Source organism: Delphinapterus leucas, chromosome 4 (genome assembly GCF_059928025.1).
Source record: "Delphinapterus leucas isolate spDelLeu-1000000601 "Yukka" chromosome 4, BTC_Dleu_Yukka2, whole genome shotgun sequence".
Classification (NCBI taxonomy): Eukaryota; Metazoa; Chordata; class Mammalia; order Artiodactyla; family Monodontidae; genus Delphinapterus; species Delphinapterus leucas.
In genome coordinates this window covers 40,062,391-40,081,249 of record NC_143132.1, presented here as the reverse complement: position 1 = coordinate 40,081,249, position 18,859 = coordinate 40,062,391, and positions in this window count along the sequence as shown.

Genomic DNA, 18,859 nt, shown 5'->3' with positions numbered 1-18,859 from the left:
ACTTATCTCTTTATGTAAGTTTGCTAAAAGTACTTTTTCTGTCTCTAAAGAACTATTTTAAGAGATAGTTTTAGTCTGAATTAAAAACTTCAGCTTATCCCATTACACTTAAAATTCTAAACCTGTCCTTGGAGACTGACTAGCCCATCCTCAACACCTCGCAATGTAGAATCTCTTCGTGAAAAACCACTCTGTAGGAGTAAAGTGGATACCTTTTGAAGATGCGTGGATTACCCAAACTAGCAGAATGAGATTTAGTATAAATGAATACTAATTTAGCGAGAAATGTCTGCTTATATGACAGAGGGTTATTTACTATAAGGAGATGATGACAAATTTTCTGTTTGTGTGTTATTAATGCTTATTGTGACTAACTAGTGGTTGTAGGTTAATTCAAAGATAGGAAGGTTAAGTGCAAGAGCGCCTATAGTAGCGAATGTCCAGTAAATGTCCTGATGGTCAAACACTAAAACTTGGGACCTTGGAAAGCACACTAAGTTTTTCCCAAGTCATATAGATCCTGCACTAGGAAATACAAGGACTCAAGCATTGACCCATTTGCCTACCTAAGCTGTGACCAGCGCTGCTATAATTTACCATGCTGGATACTGACTTGGTATGTAAAGTTTTAACACCTAGTTATATTACTTACTATGGAGATTATAGGTAAATATAGAATCCACCAAACTTAAAAGCAATTTATGACATTGTGGTAAACAACCCTTGATTTTGAAATGACTTATGTGTTTTCTCAAGTGTTTAAACCAACTTGTTTGCAGTTTAAAACCGCCAACTCACCTAGGTAGACACGCACATTAAAATAGTAAAAATTATTATGTTTACCATGAAAGTCAGTATTTAAGCAAGTTTCTTATTAATAGTTACTTTAAAAAATATTTTGATGGAATATTTACAAGATGGAGAAATGTGACAATGTTCATTAATTCTTCCCTCGAACAATAACTGTGCATTCTATAAATATGCCTATCCTCTTTCTGACATCTGTGTCAGGTCATTTCCTGAGTTACATTTGACATAGGCAATGCTTTGGCAATATTTGCAATTTGAGAGGAAACTGCCAAAATGTTTCAAGTAACCACACAGATGACTTGAGTCATACCTTAGGGAAGAGGATGAAAAGCCAGCTTTAGACAATGTTTCGTTCTAGGCACACATTTGTAAGATCAGATTGTAGGATATTATGATAACATTGGTGGTCTGTTTCTTTTTTTATTTCAAATCCTTTTTCACTACAGTGTTTTGCCTTAAGCTTGTGTTATCATGAAAGCATCTATTGCCTAGTTCTACTATAAGATTTGCAGTTCTCCAGATGTGATATGACTTAAGATATTGACAAGCAGCAGAAGTAATCACATATCTGATCATCTGGAATATGTCACTACCCGTGTTAGTGTATAAACTTGGAAACCATTTATGGGCAGATTATGGAGAATTCTTTATCTTCAATATAATACAATACAATTTGTGATATATTTAATATGTGCAGCTAGTACATTCAGTTTTACATTTATACTCAAGTAATTTTAGTTATAATTTTACTTTAAAGTCTACTTTAAACTCTTTGAAATCCTAAAATCAAACATTCTGATATAATCTCACAGGTTGTATACTTTCTATGCATTTTACATCTTCCAGTTCTGGATGGGGTATTACATGAACGAAGGTATTGTTTTTACAAATAGCAAGAATAATTCAGCTAGCCAATAATCTTGAACACTGATGATTAATAGCTGTATTAGTTAGGGTTCTGTAGAGAAACCAAACCCGTAGAATTATAGTGTGTGTAGGTGTGTGTATTTAAAGGAATTGGCTCCTGTGATTATGGGGACCAACAAGTCTGAAATCTGTAAACATCTGGCCTATTGGAAACTCAGGCAGGAGTTGGGATTGAGTCATGAGGCAGAATTTCTTCTCTGAAATCTCAGTTTTTACTCTTAAAGCCTTCAACTGATTGGATTAGATTGATCACATTATTAAAGGGTCGTCTCCCTTTCTTAAAGTTAACTGACTGTAGGTGTTAACCACGTCTATAAAATACCTTCACAGCAGCACCTAGATTGGCACTTGATTAAATCACTGGGTACTACAACCTAGCCAAACTGCTATAGAAAAAGAACCACCACAGAAGCTAATGGAATTAATTTCTCCTTATTACCATTTTTTCTCTATTACTTTTCCAAAACCTTTGAATGAAAAGACAAAATGGCATGGTCATAAGGGGAGGTTGCTACTTTTGAAAAGCTGCTACACTTAAGCGGTTGTTAAAATGAAATTACTTCCCTTAAAGAATGAATTTTTACTCACTTTTTGTTTAACAAACTGGTTTGGGCAGAAGTGAAAAATAGAGAGGAGTAAATGCTCTGAAAATGGAATGACTAATGTAAGAGACAACATTGCAGAAAGAAAGAAGAGTATGTTTTTGAAAGAAAGAAGAGTATGTTTTTAACAAGTTCAAAAAACAGAAGTTTTAAAAGAGCAATTATTCAAATGAAGGACCTGAACTGGTTAGTGATGTGAATTATAGGACATATACCCTGTTTTTTTCCTAATGTATAGTTTTTTCTTATTGGGGCAGTAGAGATTTGGGAACATTTAGTTAAACCAAACAAATTCTTGAGAAATATATGAGTTTGTTTCACTTTCTAAATAAGGATTTCTAATTCCTACACTGCACAGATGGAATTCCTTACACCTGCTCTGCATTATTATGATGGTTTAATTCAACTAGCACTCTGCATATGTGCATGCTGCAGGATTCACCAGTGCAATGTCTCTGAGACAGATATTGTGAGCTTTCGTCAGCATTTCCCAGACAGTAGATTGATTTACTGTTAGAGCACAGGTAAGAGAATATTTCTGATACTACCACAACCAACAACAAAAAACAGACAGCAAACTACCAATTCTCCTTTCACCCGCATTGCAACCCCATTCTGCCCAACTTTCTTTCCTCTTCCTCTTCTTCCTTTCATAACTCCTATGCTGCAACCACATAGTTGGCTATTAACAGGCATGACAGGTAACATCTGTAGACCCTTTTTAGAAAAAGAACTGTAGGCCTAGGTTAGACGACTCCTGAAAAACCTTCTAGAACCAAGAGTTTATCATGTAAGGAATCTGCTGAATTCTCAGCAGTCTATATAACTTCAAAAGTCCCTTGTTGCTCTAATGTCCCTAAGCAATGTCAGCATGATTGTGCCCATCAGACATTTTTAATATTTCCTTCCTGAATGGTAGCCTTCAAAATAAGTTATATTTGTATCAATGGAGAGGGAGGATTGATGAAATTGCATATATAATAATATTCACATTGAGTTTGATATTCTTCCATGTTGGTCTCTTCAGATCACAAATTAAGAGAGGTCAAAAAATAATTAAATAGTTGAAAGGTCAAAAAAAATGACCAATAAACAAAAAAATAATAAACAGTCTCATTAGTAATGAAAAAGAATCAAATTAAAGAGCAATAATCAGATACTATATTCTTTCCATCTCTATGTACATACTGTTCAATACTTCAAGGGTATGTTGAGAACTTCACACTCATAAATAGCTAGTCAGAGTGTAAATTTTAAAATCCTTTACAGACTGTAATTTGGTAATCTCAATTACCAAATTACAATCCTTAAAATATTCCTATCTTTTGAAGAACTCATTTTCGTAACAATTCATTTTTAGTAGTCTAGTCTAAGGGAGCAATCATAGATGTTAACAAATATATACAGAGATTTTCATTGCAGCATTATGTGTAATTTGTCAAATATTGAAATTGTCCTAAATGTTCAATAATAAGTTAACATTAACAAATACAATAATATAAAGGGAACCCTCTTACACCGTTGGTGGGAATATAAATTGGTACAGCTACTATAGAGAACAGTATGGAGGTTCCTTAAAAAAACTAAAAATAGAGCTACCATATGACCCAGCAATTGCACTCCGGAGCATATATCTGAAGAAAACCATAATTTGAAAAGATACATGCACCCCAATGTTCATTGCAGCCTATTTACAATAGCCAGGACATGGAAGCAGCCTAAGTGTCCATCAACAGAGGAATGGATAAAGAAGATATGGTACATATATACACTGGAATATTAGTCATAAAAAAGAACAAAACAATGCCATTTGCAGCAACGTGGATGGACTTAGAGATTGTCATGTTGAGTGAAGTTAGTCAGACACAGAAAGACAAATATCATATGATATCGTTTATATGTGGAATTTAAAAAACGGTACAAGTGAACTTATGTACAAAAGAGAATTAGAGCCACAGATGTAGAAAACAAACTTATGGTTACTTGGGGATGGGGGCGGGGGGAGAGGAGGGATAACTTGGGAGACTGGGATTGCCATATACACACTACTATATATAAAATAGCTAGCTAATAAGAACCTGCTGTATAGAGCAGGGAACTCTACTCAATACTCTGTAATGGCCTATATGGTGAAAGAATCTAAAAGAAAGAGTGTATATATGTATATGTATAACTGATTCACTTTGCTGTACACCTGAAACTAACACAACGTTGTAAATCGACTGTACTCCAATAAAAATATTTTACAAATTACTATAAAAAATACAATGATATATGATGAAACATTATGTAGACATCAAAAATATCTTTTTAAACTTTTTAAAAATATGGAGAAATGATCATACTATTATATAAAAAAGATGATATAAATATATATTGACAGAAATTATTTACCAAATTATATTTGACAAACTAAACAAATATTTCCTAATGTTTTTCATGTCTCTTCTGTCTTAGTCTTTCCTTTGTTATATGGGCAAATGTCATTTGGAAAAGAAAAGGCTATGAGACAGGGGACTGGAATGAAAGAAGTTAAAAATAGCCTTTCTGATCGCCAGAGAAGGGGCCAGTGGTTAAAACAGTTGCTATTATTCCCAACATGCCAGACCTTGTGCTTTAACCAAGCACCTGACTTTCTAATCCTGCACAGAGAAGAAAGAAACCAATGCAAAAGCATTATGTTAAGTGGTTTTGCATCAATTATATATACACATATAAGATATATAATATACAATATAACATATATAGTATATATAATAAATACACATATGTATATTGCAGCTATACATGTATATCTAAGGTTGTAAAAAATAACTAAGGGGTTTTAATTTCTTTGATCGTTATTTTCCTTTATCCTTAACATTTTTGTTTGCTAATAATAATATTTACTTTTAATAAACTATGTACGTGTGTATATATATATATATATATATATATATATATATATATACATGTATATAAAATCTATACTACCCTTCTCTCCAGGGATAGAAAGTATACCTGTCTAAGAGATAGCAGGCTTGTGCTGTAGAGGTGGTCTTTGTTAAGGATGTGTGAAACCCTGAAATTACTGGGCAAATAAAATAGGTTATAATTAAAAATTTATGTAGATTTAAAATTAGATCTCAAATACTAAATTTAATAAAAATTTACATAACTATCACAATCTAGTTAATAAAAGGAAGAAACATACCTGTTCATTTTTATCAATATTTTACAAAACAATATTAAAAGTCCTTCAATCCCTAAGGTAACACAGGCAATTCTTGATAATGGTTAGGTTGTTTTTATTTTGTTCCCATTAAGCTTTAGAAGGTGAATGTCATTGCCCTCTTCAATGCTTTGCCTGTGTTCTTAGCCTCTCAGTCACAAGCTGTCCCACCAGGATGCCCAAATTAAGTATTCCCACCATCCAATCCTAAAGTCCAAGTCAATGTATATCTGTTGTATGTCCACTTGGGGTTCTGTTCTATATAAATCTGACGAGTTATGGTTATGATGGGCCATAATTATGTTTCCTCAACCATGCCCGAGATGCATCACATAGAACCCTATATCCCAGTTTACCCAGTTCACACCTGTTACCCAGGATAATTTTGAATAGAATCCGTTTGCTTCTAAAGGCTGTCCATATTTGGATGATAAATTATATGGTCACCTTAATCATAAATAAAAGGACTATTTGAATAAAGAGATAACCAGTGCTTATTATCAAAGACCTGTCAGTAGACAGAATTATCAGGGAGTAAGAAAGGTGTGGTCAGTAACATAATGTAAGCAGCTATATTAATTAGCCTTCATGTAGAACTAGTCCCGATATGACTTAGTGTCAGAAATTGAATTGCTTGGTGCATCATGATGATTTACTCATCCTATTTTTGTCACTGATAAAAGTAACTTTTTGAACCTTGATTTCCTCATCTGTAACCAAGACTAATATCTCCTATACTAATTACCCAGAATGGATTGTGTAATTTAGTAAATTATTTACCTTAAGTTCATTGGAAGAGAAAATATGCAACATTATTTTACAAAGATTTGCCTCTTTTGGTCACATCTACTCTGGTTACTTCTATTTTTAATTAATGCATCTCATTCTTTGTACTTTCATGAAGCATTATGATTTATTCTGTATCTTCCTAAGAAGGCTGATTTCCTTCTAACCAAAGGGGTTAAGTTTGATTTTTTTAAAAAGCTTCCCATGAAATTATTCATTTCATTTTCAAATATAATCTTTTAGATTTTAATACTAAATATTAATTGAAGAAGGTGTAGATGTTCTTTCTACAAGCTATGCATTCAGTAAATGGGATAATACAGCATCACAAATGAACAGTTAAAACCAACAGATGTCCTTATACCAGCATCTAGCTCCTCCAAATGCAACGGATGAGGGGTCAGGGAGTAGGTGGAAACAGACATGATTCTTGCAAATCTCAAAGGTGTAATTTAGAAAATGTAGAAAAACCATTATTCTAAAGAAAAATACACATGAAGACAATTTAAAAGGATTATATAATAGTAATATTCTTTTTAGTTTTCTTAAAAGAATTATTCAACATGCTCCAGCTCCTCTCCACATCTCAGATTATTTCTTTGCTTATTTTCTTGGATAAAGTTACATTTGGGATTTTTAAAAGAAGCAATATTTGAAAACAGTAGTGTAATTAGGATATTGCTCGAGTGGCCATGCAGACAGGAGGGAAAGCTGTCCCGATTGCTCCCTGCGTTCCCTCCAACATCCTCTGCTGCTTTTCTCGTTTGGTCATAGAGTTCTGCCAGCCTAATTGCCTTTCCTCCAGTTCAATTACTGCTTATTCTTCAAAGCCGGATTCCAGCCTCAAATTTTCCATAAATAATTTTCATAATGACTTCAACTTGAACAATATTCACAGTCTCCTTTAAGTAAGTCTTAGAATTTAGGCTAAAATACTTTTTGAAGAAGTTCATTTATATTTTTCTTCTTACTTTTTCCATATTTTCTTTCTCCGTCTTCTCTTCCCATCTCTTCAAGTGCTTCCATGAATTTTATGGCAAGGCTTTCTAGGTTATGTTTCCAAAAATCTAAGTACTTGAGGGGGAAGGGAGATGGGAGCCTTCAAACTCTTTGGGCTAAGAGAATACAGTGGTGTCGGTATTGAAGAGGAGACTAGCAGACAACTCCTTGGCAGGAGCCAAGGACCTCAGGAAGGATAGACACAAGTGCTTGAAGAGGTTTAATTCACACCCAGTGCTTCTGCACCAAAGACTTCTGTTTCTCAATAATGGCAGAAGTGTAACGATGAAGGCCTGAAGTGACCATGTAGATTGGAACAAAAAGTATCTAAACAGTAACCAGTGTGATCACATCTTCAGAGACTAAGGACCCCTGAAAAAAGAGCGGGGATGTGGATTTTCAAGAATGTCTTATATTACATTTCCCACAAGCCTTATGAGATGGGGGTCTTTGAGTTTAAAAGGACACTACTTATAGAAATTAACAAATATAGTCTTTCTTGTACAGCTGAATTTCCGAATGGAAATGTATAGATGCTTTGAAATTGTTTTATAGAGCCTCGTGGGAAGAAATTATGCCCTATCATGATTCTTCATATTAAAGTAGAGCTGGTGGGAAGCAGTTTCTTACAAATTTCTTGATGCTTTAAGTCTCATCCTCGTACATCAGCTTTAGCGTTCAGACACCTCGGTGATAATTCCAGGTCTGCCATTTCCTCATTGTGAGAACTCGAAGAAGCTGTCTAACCTCTCTGGACCTGTTGGATTTGATCTCTTGTTCTCTACAACATAGATAAGGCAGAAATCTCAGATCCCTTCCCCAGAATTGTGTTTTCCAACTTCACTTTTGGTAGGTGGTTGGGTGGAGAAGGAAATCTTTTAGAAGAAATATTCATTGAAGTTATGCTCTGGCACGTGATAGTTGTTTTTGAGAGAACTTGCTTTGCCTTGTAGATGCTCCATTCCCAAAGTCATAGGTACTGTTTTTCTATGTGGCAGGCAAGTGTCTCCTGGAGCATGACACCTTCAAATGCACAAGGTGGAGATGGGTCCTTGTGGTGAGAGTAGAGAGGAAGGGAAACATGGAACAGGGACCGCCAAAAGATTTGTAGGCTCCCATCCAGAGCGGTCTCTGTAAGGTTTGCTTTTTATGAATATCCCTACCTACACCAATTACCACTCAATTTCTTTACTTTCCCCTACTCCAAACTTCTTTTAAAAAGTCTGAATTTCAGCTTCCAATTTCCAGTCCCTCTTTTACTCTGTTACTAAGTGATCCAGCTTTATATTGGATAACTGTTGATTTTTCCTGCCTAATGTCTTTATTTTCTTCTTTAATTAAGCTTCAATATTTTTTTGGATAGCTACACCTTTTGTTAATCGTGTGAACATATATAGTTTAGTGTGGTCACTAAACCCAAGGTCCCGACTATTACTAAGCAAGCATTCACTTTACCATACCAGCAACACAGGTCTGGTATAGATTCACCAACGTATTTATCCTTGTTTGTTTCTATTATCTAAATATTTCTTTTTCTCTTTCTTTCTTTTTCTTTTTCTTTCTTCCTTCCTTCCTTCCTTTCTTCCTTTCTTTCTTTCTTTCTTTTCCTTTCTTTATTTCATCTTTCTTCTCTCTCTCTTAGTTATATATGTTTAGAAAACTCTTTATTTTATGCAGCATTTCCATTTGTTGCAGAAAGTTTTCTAGGTTATATGAGTGCCATTCTTTCAGAACTGAAAGTATTAAAATTAGTGTATTTATGGTGATTTTGATATACAGACCTTTATATATGTATGTAAAGCTAAATCTGAAAGTCTTTTCTTTAAAAAAATCCTTTTATTTTTTCTTTAAAATTTCCATCATGAGATTAAAAAATCACCTATAAATTCTACTTGTAAGACAACATTTTTAAAAATAATAGACACTTTAATCCACGTGTACTTATTTGATATATGCTTCAAAGTGAAGCTCTTTTTCCAACGTATTTTTCAAAAGTGAGCCAAATGTCACAGGACCATTTATTAAATAACTCTTTCTTTTCCTACTGATTCGTAAAGGCACCTACATCAAAACCAAAATTCTCACATTGATACTTGTATAAATTATTTTGAAATTATTAGTAGAATTTGACAAATTATTGTAAATATAAAAGATTAAAAACTGTCTTGTCAGAAAAGAATTTCATTTTAATGTTTTTAAGTTAACAATCTTACCTTCTCTGTTTATGTTTCAAAGTGTTACAAGTGACCTTTTACAGGTGATGGGTATTGATTTGAATATGCTGATGAAATCGCTTGGTTTGCAAGATGTTTGATAAAAAAATGAAACCTTAAACTACCAACTGTGTTTGAACAGATGATGTTTTTCTTTTTAATGCACCAATATTCATTAAACAGAAGTATGTGTCCAAAGTTCAGGTATGAATAAAAATGAAATGGATTTTCTTGGTGCTTACATGTTAATCTCCATTAGGTCATCATTTCTCAATATCTTTATGATTTGTACTTTGTTCTTCAATATAAAAAGAGCAATTAAAATATTACAAAGCTTCCCTGAACTCTGAAGAACTTTTGTTCTCATTACTAATCATTTTTAAACTGGAATTCTGTAGTTAGCTTTACAAACTTACGTAATTGGCTAATTCTAGGAACTTGTTCTATTCCTATTTTCATCCTTCTTATTTCCCTAAGTTATCGCTCCAGATTATGGATATCAAATACAAGTAAAGGATGTACTAAGAAGAATAATTTAAAAAGACAAAATTCTTTGTAATATTTTACATGGTGCTTACTATATCAAAATTACTTGAATCAGATGATGTGGTATATTTATCTTTTATATCTATCACATGTGAAGCATGACCAGAGTTTCCTGCTATATATGTCTCATGTGTCTGTTCCTACCTACCATTACACAAGATTCTCAGTGGATCTTTTAAACACATGACATATCATTAACCCTCTCTGGTCCCTTCATCTCCTTTCCCACAACTCCCTCTTGCTTTTCCCCTTCACTTTTCCCCTCACCCTCTCCAACCTATTTGACCCCTTGGAAAATATGTAGAGTTAAAGTAAGGCAAATAAGAAACATGTTTATTTCACTATGTATCAACTAGTCAATACCTTTGTTTGTTAAAGGGAAATGTATTTTGCAAAATAATTGTCATGTGTTTTTTATATTTTGTAAATATTATCAATATTTTAATCACTCATCATTCATGATGTCTGATTCATTGACTCAATTTTTCATTAGAAATAGAATTATTATATTCACTTTAATATATAATGTATTTTTAAATGATTTTATTTCATACAGTGAAGTAATTAGGTGATTCTGACCATATTCAGTTTCATAGATGACTCCATTAAAACTCACTTTTTAATTTTCATTCTTCCATGATCCTAAGAATATCAGTGTCTTTGGTTTTATGACATTTATTGGTTTTATTTATTTTATGTGTTCAACTTTATTGTCATAAACATTTCCAAGTCAGTTATTGTTTTACTAAGATTCATTATTTATCATTATTTAAAATTCAAAATTTAGCTAATCTAGCTTTAAAAAATTCTGTCAAAACACCTTGTTTACACTCTACATGTTCTCTGAGAACCGTGGGAAGAACAGCTTTATCCTCAGAGATAGTTCCTTTCTTTAATGTACAACAGAGTGGTTTTCATTTGCAGAATCAATCTGGTTCAAGGCAGGTGTCTCAGTGAAAGAAATTCTAATTTTATTTACCCTTTATTGAACCTTTCATTTTTTCTTAATTAAACTTCTAGGCTCCTGTCAGGAGTAATGTAATTACCTTCATTTTTATTTAGAGACCTAAGATCTAGACAGCTAATTATTCATAAAAAATATATATGTATACACATACATACACATACACAGGACACAAACGTATATGGTTAATTGCTAAATTGTTTTAATCTGTTCTCTCCATTTTCCCCTGCAGAAACAAATGCACTTTACTTGCTTAATAAGACACCCAAGAAAGAATTGAAATTATCTCCACAGACTTGTTCACTTACTACACTGAAAGAGTTCTTGTACTGGATGAAAATATATGTGGAGAGATTAAGATTTTTAAAGTAAGTACAAGACAGAATATTTAGATATTTCTGTGATAGTAACACTACAAGAAACATAAAGGAAGTATTTTCAACTAAAGAAACATAAATAACAAATTTACATTTAAAATTTATATATCTAACAATGTCGGGAAAATATAGAACAGAGATCAGCATAAAATCACTTGGATATTGTTAAAATTACACTCAATTAAGTAACATATGCTGGGGTAACATGATATATTTCAAAACACTTAGCACAACTGGGTCACAGAGTAGATGTTCAATAAACAATAATTGAATCTGTATTCAAATTAGAAAACATTGTTTACAATAAAAGAATGTTCTTTCCTAATAACTGGACACTAACCAGAAATGTGTGCCTGTGAGCCAAGAGCAGCCCTCAGAACTATTCTTAAATAATGACCCCCAGGCACTGGGGTTTTTCAATAAATTTAGATACGCTGCTACTTAATTCTCCCACATTCATCAAGCCATTCATTTTTCCCCCATTTTAATCAGTGGCTGAAAATAGATATAGCCACATCTGATTCAAAATAATATAGATTTATGAAAGTTTAGGTTATTAGATCTGTTTCTCAAATGATCACACAAATTTAAAAACACTTTATCTGCTCATGACATTGCTGCCTGATAAGTAGGAAATATAAAAGCAGCATAAACATTGTAGTAAAAAAAAAAAACAACAAAGCATAGGATAAGCAGAAGAGGAGTAAATGGTATAGATAACATTTCAGGAGAGGTAGTCTTAAAGCAGAACATAGTATTAATTTGTCTTCTGAAAGCCTTCTAATTCTTCATTATGATCTATAAGGCCTTGCTTACCGTCACTTTAAGAACATGTTTTTCTTCCAGTTTTATTGAGGTATAATTGACATATAGTACTGTATAAGGTTAAGGTGTACAGTATAATGATTTGACTATTTATATGCATCATGAAATGATTACCACATTAACTTGAGTGAAATATTTTTTAGCAAATGTTGGGAATCACACATAAATAACTGATTTTTTTAGTTGACATATTCCAGCCCGCCTCAAAAAGAACACAAAATACTGAGGCAATCCCAAATAATCAAACTTAGCCTTTGATCTCTATCAGAGGAAATGAAACACCTTTCTTTCTCCTACTTTGCACCCCTGTTTACCTTGTCCCCCTTCTACAACCCCTACATTAGATTATCTTGTGTCCTGAACTAAGCCACAGCCAGATGATTATAATTAAATAATCTCACTGCAGTAACTAAGGAAAGCATTTGCTTCTTTCATCTTCAGAGATACCTAAATGAAAAAAGGAGTCAGACTCACTCGGCACAGTATCAATTAATTTGCTGTGTTCTGTATACATTTCTTGTTACACCACATGATATCCTTGTGTCACCCAATAAGACTACTAAGGAGCTAATCTTTTTTTTTACACCATGAGTATAAGGAATAACAATATAATTTCTAATTTAGGTTCAAATAGCAAACACCTCTTGTGAAAGATTTACTCACTCCAGAACGTACCTCTATGCATCATGTGTTAATGCTGTCTAATGAAACTTGGAGCAAAGATGTTTTCCAACTAAGTTAATTCAAGTGCCGCAGTCCATTGTTTAGACAAGACTTACTCTATTAAGTGAGCGAGGCAAATGATAAATCTACCCATGAACTGTAGTACAACAGGGATATGGCCCTTGTGGAAGAGCATCATTCCTAAGTCAATGTCTCACCTTGACATTTATTTTCCATAAGTACCAAGTTTACCCTTTAGACAGCATTAAGAAAGCATTCATCTTCAGCAAGGCTGCAAGTCATTGACATTATCTCTTCCTTGGGCAATAAAGAACCTTGATTTCTGGATACGAAAGAATTTAAGCAAGAATAAACTGCATAATGCACACATTCGTTGCTGCTTTCACAATCAACAAAGAGCTAAATATGACATGCATGACTGCTGCATGTTTTGAATAATGTCAGCTTCCAATGTAACAGAGTTTCTTTTCAAGCCATATGTCTGTATAATCTTTTCTTTAAAAACTGCTTTGAGTAAAATCTATCGTCTTCTCAAATGTTGAGTTGTGGGAATACTACATTTTATTGTCACTTACACTAACTGAATAAATTAATTTAGATTCATTTTCATATCCTGATGGGAATCCCCCATCTTAATTCCTTCTCCTCTCTCTCTCTCTCTGTTTATATATAGAGAGAACATATGTAACATATATATATATATATATATATATAAATTCTAATTAGTTCAAAGTGATTTGAATTACAAATTGGTAAAGAAAGAATATTAACATTAATTGAACATATTGAATAGGGTTAAATTATTTAGTAGTGCCAATCCATTACCCCACAAGAAATAATATCTATATTATTCATGTAATACACCTGGGAACTAATATAGGTTTATACAGAGACCCATGTGCTGAGAAGGTGAGAATACTACATCTTGTAGAGAATTAGCTCTTTTTCCATGTTTTCTCCCTGAAGTCATATGACAAGCAAAAAGTCTAAATATAAAGATACGTAGAAAGAGTCAGGGAACTATAGTTAATAAATCTCAAAATCAATACACCTTTTCCTTATACAATAAAAGGCAGTATTATGTAGCTTGTTCCGGCTTTAAATGGATGGCTTGGGTTCCTATACCATCTCCGTTACTTACTGTATGACTTTTGGTAAGTCTTTAACCTCTCTATTCCTCAGTTTCTCAGTCTGTAAAACAGTGCCTAGGTTGCTGGATTAATGTGAGGATCAAAGAAAATAATAACCATAAAGCACATAGGCTTAATAAGCATAAATGTTTATTTTAAAATTCACATTAATAATTCTTAACATTTATAGAGAACTTATTAGTATTATATCCATTTTATAGAAAAAGTAAACAGAGACACTGTAAGGTGAAGTTAATTTCCTGTCACTTCATAGCTATTAAGGTGTCAAGCTTGAGCTCAAGCCCAAAGATTTTGGCTCCAAAATCTATCTACATGCTGAACTGTTAACTTTATTTCTCAACTCGTGCAAAAATGTAGAAAAATTAAGAAAAAAGATGTGAAAAAGAAAAAAAGATTTCACTTCTATTATCTGGAGACAAATAGATTTGAGTATTGTTTCCTAATAGCGTAACAGCATTTTTTCTGGGTTTATATATTTTTGTCAAAATGTGATTATTCTGTCAAAACTCAGTTTATTTTTAAAAAATAATTGTTTACTTAATTGAAGAGAAGCTACAGTGAATGAGCCAAACTAACAAATGTGCCTCACCAAGACGTCTGCTATATTTTCTTTTATTACCTTAACTTGAAGTGGATTTTTCTTCTTATTTATCTGATAGTTTTCAAATTATGCTATAATTTTCATTAGTATCTAAGCAATTATAAATGAATCTATTGCAGCATTATTTACAACAGGCAAGATATGGAAGCAACTTAAGTGTCCATCAATAGATGAATGAATAAGATACGGTGTATGTATACAGTGGAATATTACTCGGCCATAAAAAGAATGAAATTGTGCCATTTGTGACAACATGGATGGATCAAGAGTGTATTATTCTAAGTGAAATAAGTCAGGCAGAGAGAGACAAATACTGTATGATTTCATTGAGATGTGAAATCTAAAAAACAAAACAAATGAACAAACATAACTAAACAGAAACAGAGTCATAATACAGAGGAAAAACAGGTGGTTGCCAGAGGGGAGGTGAGTGGAAGGAGAGAAATAGGTGAGGGAGATTAAGAAGTACAAAGTTTCAGTTACAAAATAAATGTCACAGTTGTGAAATATATAGTATAGGGAATATAGTCAATAATTATGTAGTCTCTTTGTATGGTGACAGATGACAACTAGACTTATCAATGTGATCATTTTGAAATGTATAGAAATATCAAATCACTATGTTCTATACCAGAAATTAACATAGTGTTGTAGGTCAGTTATACTTCAAAAACAAATAAAACTCATAGAAAAAGAGATCAAATTTGTGGCTACTAGAGGTGGGGGTTAGGGGAAAGAGAAATTGGATGAAGGTAGTCAAAAGGTACAAACTTCCAGTTATAAGAAAAGTAAATACTAGGGATGTAATGTATAACATGATAAAGATAATTCACTCTGCTGTATGTTATATATGAAGTTGTTAAGAGTGTAAGTCCGAAGAGTTCTCATCATAAGGAAAAAATTTTTTTTGCTATTTCTTTAATATTGCATCTATATGGGATGATGGATGTTAAGTAAACTTGTTGTGGTAATCATTTCATTATGTATATAAGTCAAATCATTATGTTGTACACCTTAAACTTATACAGTGCTGTATATCAATTATATCTCAGTAGAAAAAAGTTTTAAATAAATCAACTCTAGAAACATAATGCATACACCAGCTTAAAATGTTAAGAGGAATTTTTTAAGCCTCCAAAATAACAAAAAACAACAAAAACAAAAACAAAACCTCTAGACAAAAGAGAATTTTAAAACTTAAAATCACTAAGAAATGCACAGAGGAAAAGATCAACGTATTTAGTTCATGGACAAAACATTATGTATGTCAATATCCAATATAAATTTAAAAGACAAACAAGAAATTTAAAAAAATTTAATCATGAAATGATGGAAACAATGAAAATGAAACAATGATAATTAAAATTAATGTTTTAATATATTTTAAAAACACATACAATTGATAATAAAAATAAATATTAAGTAAAAAGGTAAAACATAACATCTGTTATTAACAAAACAATACATATAGCTAATATAAATATGAAAATATAGCATATTAACAATAAAAATGCAAATTAAATTAATAAAATGCTGTTGTCTTAAGTGACTAATAGAGTTAAGTGTTTAAAATTTAGTTTATTAATACCATTGAGAAAGCAACAAAAATGTAAGTTTTACTCTACTGAGGCTATTATGAAATTGCAGAACAGCATCAGTCACATTTTAAGGGTGTCTTCCCAGGTAGCAATCCATCCTTCATTGTCTACAAATGCCTGAACGCTTCCAATGCAACCCAATCCATTCACAAATGTGGACACAGGGAACCACGTTGTGCTTCTGGAACACAACAAAAGCCATGGCCAATCAGAATGTTTCTCTCGTAAATGTAGACTGAGAAATGGCAAAATAATCTCTTTGGTTAAGAGCTTAAGATGTGATCTGGAGATCTGTGGGGTGGCCATAGATGGACTCAACATAGGTTGTGTTGTAGAGAGTTAAAAAGTGAGAGACACAGAGTAAAGGAGATAGGAGAGTCAGAGAGATGTGGCAGATGGCTTTCATTTCCTATTCAGTCCCTCCCTATGGCCTGACCTCTGTGAGTTCCAAGAATCCTCTGTATCACCTAATAATAAACAATTATTTTTTGCTCAACTTGTTCCTGGTATTTGAAACCAAATCATAATAGAACAAATTGTTTGAAAAAGAAACTTGGAAGACAAGCCACAAACTGGGAAAAAATATTTGCAAAAGACATATCTGATAATGGATTGTTATCCAAAATATACAAAGAACCCTTAAAATTCAACAATAAGAACAAACAGCAACCCAATTTAAAAATGGACAAACGACCTGAACACTTTACTGAAGAAGATATACAGATGGCAAATAAATATGAAAAGATGCTCAACATCATATGCCATCAGGGAATAGTAAATTAAGAAAACAATGAAATACTACATAACTACTAGAATGATCACAATCCAAAATACTGACAACACTAAATGCTGAGGAGGATGTAGAGCAACATGAACTCTCATTCACTGCTGGTGAGAATACAAGATGGTACAGCCACTTTGGAAGACAGTTTGTCAGTTTCTTACAAAACTAAACATATTCTTACTATACAATCCAGCAATCTTGCTCCTTGGTATTTATCCTAAGAAGCTGAAAACTTATGTCCACACAAAATCTTGCACACAGGTGTATACCCCAGCCTTATTCAAAATTGCTAAAACTTGGAAGTAACAAGATGTCCTTCAGTAGGTGAATGGATGAACTGTGGTACATCCAAACAATGCAATATTATTCAGAGCTAAAAAGGAAGGAGCTACCAAACCCTAAAAAGATCTGGGGGGAACTTACATTCATATTACCAAGTGAAAGAAGCCAATGTGAAAAAGCTATATACTGTATGATTCCAACCACATGGCATTCTGGAAAAGGCAAAACTATGGAGACAGTCAAAAGATCAATGGTGCCAGAGGTTAGGAGGAAGGGGAGAATGAATAGGCAGAGTAAGGAGGATTTTTAGAGCAGTGAAACTATCCTGTTTGATGCTACAATAGTTGATACAGGTCATTAAATATTTGTTCAAACTAGTTGAATACACAGGAGTGAACTCTAATGTAAACCGTGGACTTTGGATGATAATGATATACCATTGCAGTTTCATTAATTGTAACAAATGTATCACTCTGGTGCAGATGTGAGGTGGACCGTGCATGTGTGGGAGCAGAGTACATATAGGAACTCTTAGTACTTTCTGCTCCGTTTTGCTGTGAACCTAAAACTGCTCTAAAAAAAAAAAAAAAGTCCTTCAAAAAGCAATTAAAGAATGTTTTCAAGAACTTTAAAAATATCATAAGGCAAACTCATAATCCCACTTCTAAGAACCCATCATAAGGAGGGATATTCAAAACAATCCTATAGATAAATTGTAAAAATGCATTGTGTAAAAAAAAACATTTTGGACAAAGAGTTAATTGCACTGTTATTTATAAAAATGAAAAGCAAAGAGCAATACAAACACCCAACAATAAATGGCTAAATTGTAATAGAGCTATATTGTTCAATACTATGCAAAAGCAAAACTGTGTACAAAAGCTGATTTAAAAATCTGATAAATTAATAATTTACAGTGCTAAGTAAAGATTATAATGGGAACATCTACTTCCTGGCTTTACACAGTTTTAACTGTAACAGTCTGGTTTAAATAGTTAAAAAATTTTAAACCATTATTAAGGGAATTATGTCTAAAATTGCAATTTTAGAATTTTAGATGGCAAATACTGGTGAAGTTCTTTGTTGCTGTTCCAGGCAAGTTTTACAGTGCTCCTCTTTATCATTTGGTTCATATACTTTACTGACATATTCCAATGACTCAAACTATAGGAAAATTATTAGGGGCAATTTTCAAGTACTATTCTCTCTAAATATCATTTAGTTTATTTTTAAAATTATTTGATGCCCTATAAACTTTTAATTTTCTTAGCAAATCTCTTTATAAAAAAATTCTCTTTATAAACACATCAAAAAAATACTTTTTTGTATATGTGAAGTCTGAAAATTACAAGAATTCTGCAAAAGTAAAATAAATATGTTTGATTACCTGTAATCTTCTTCTCTCATTAGAGAAGACAAATGGAGCTTCAAAGAGAATTCAGAATGGAAAATATGTCATTTTTACAATAAATATTTTCAGGCAATATCTCATGATTTGG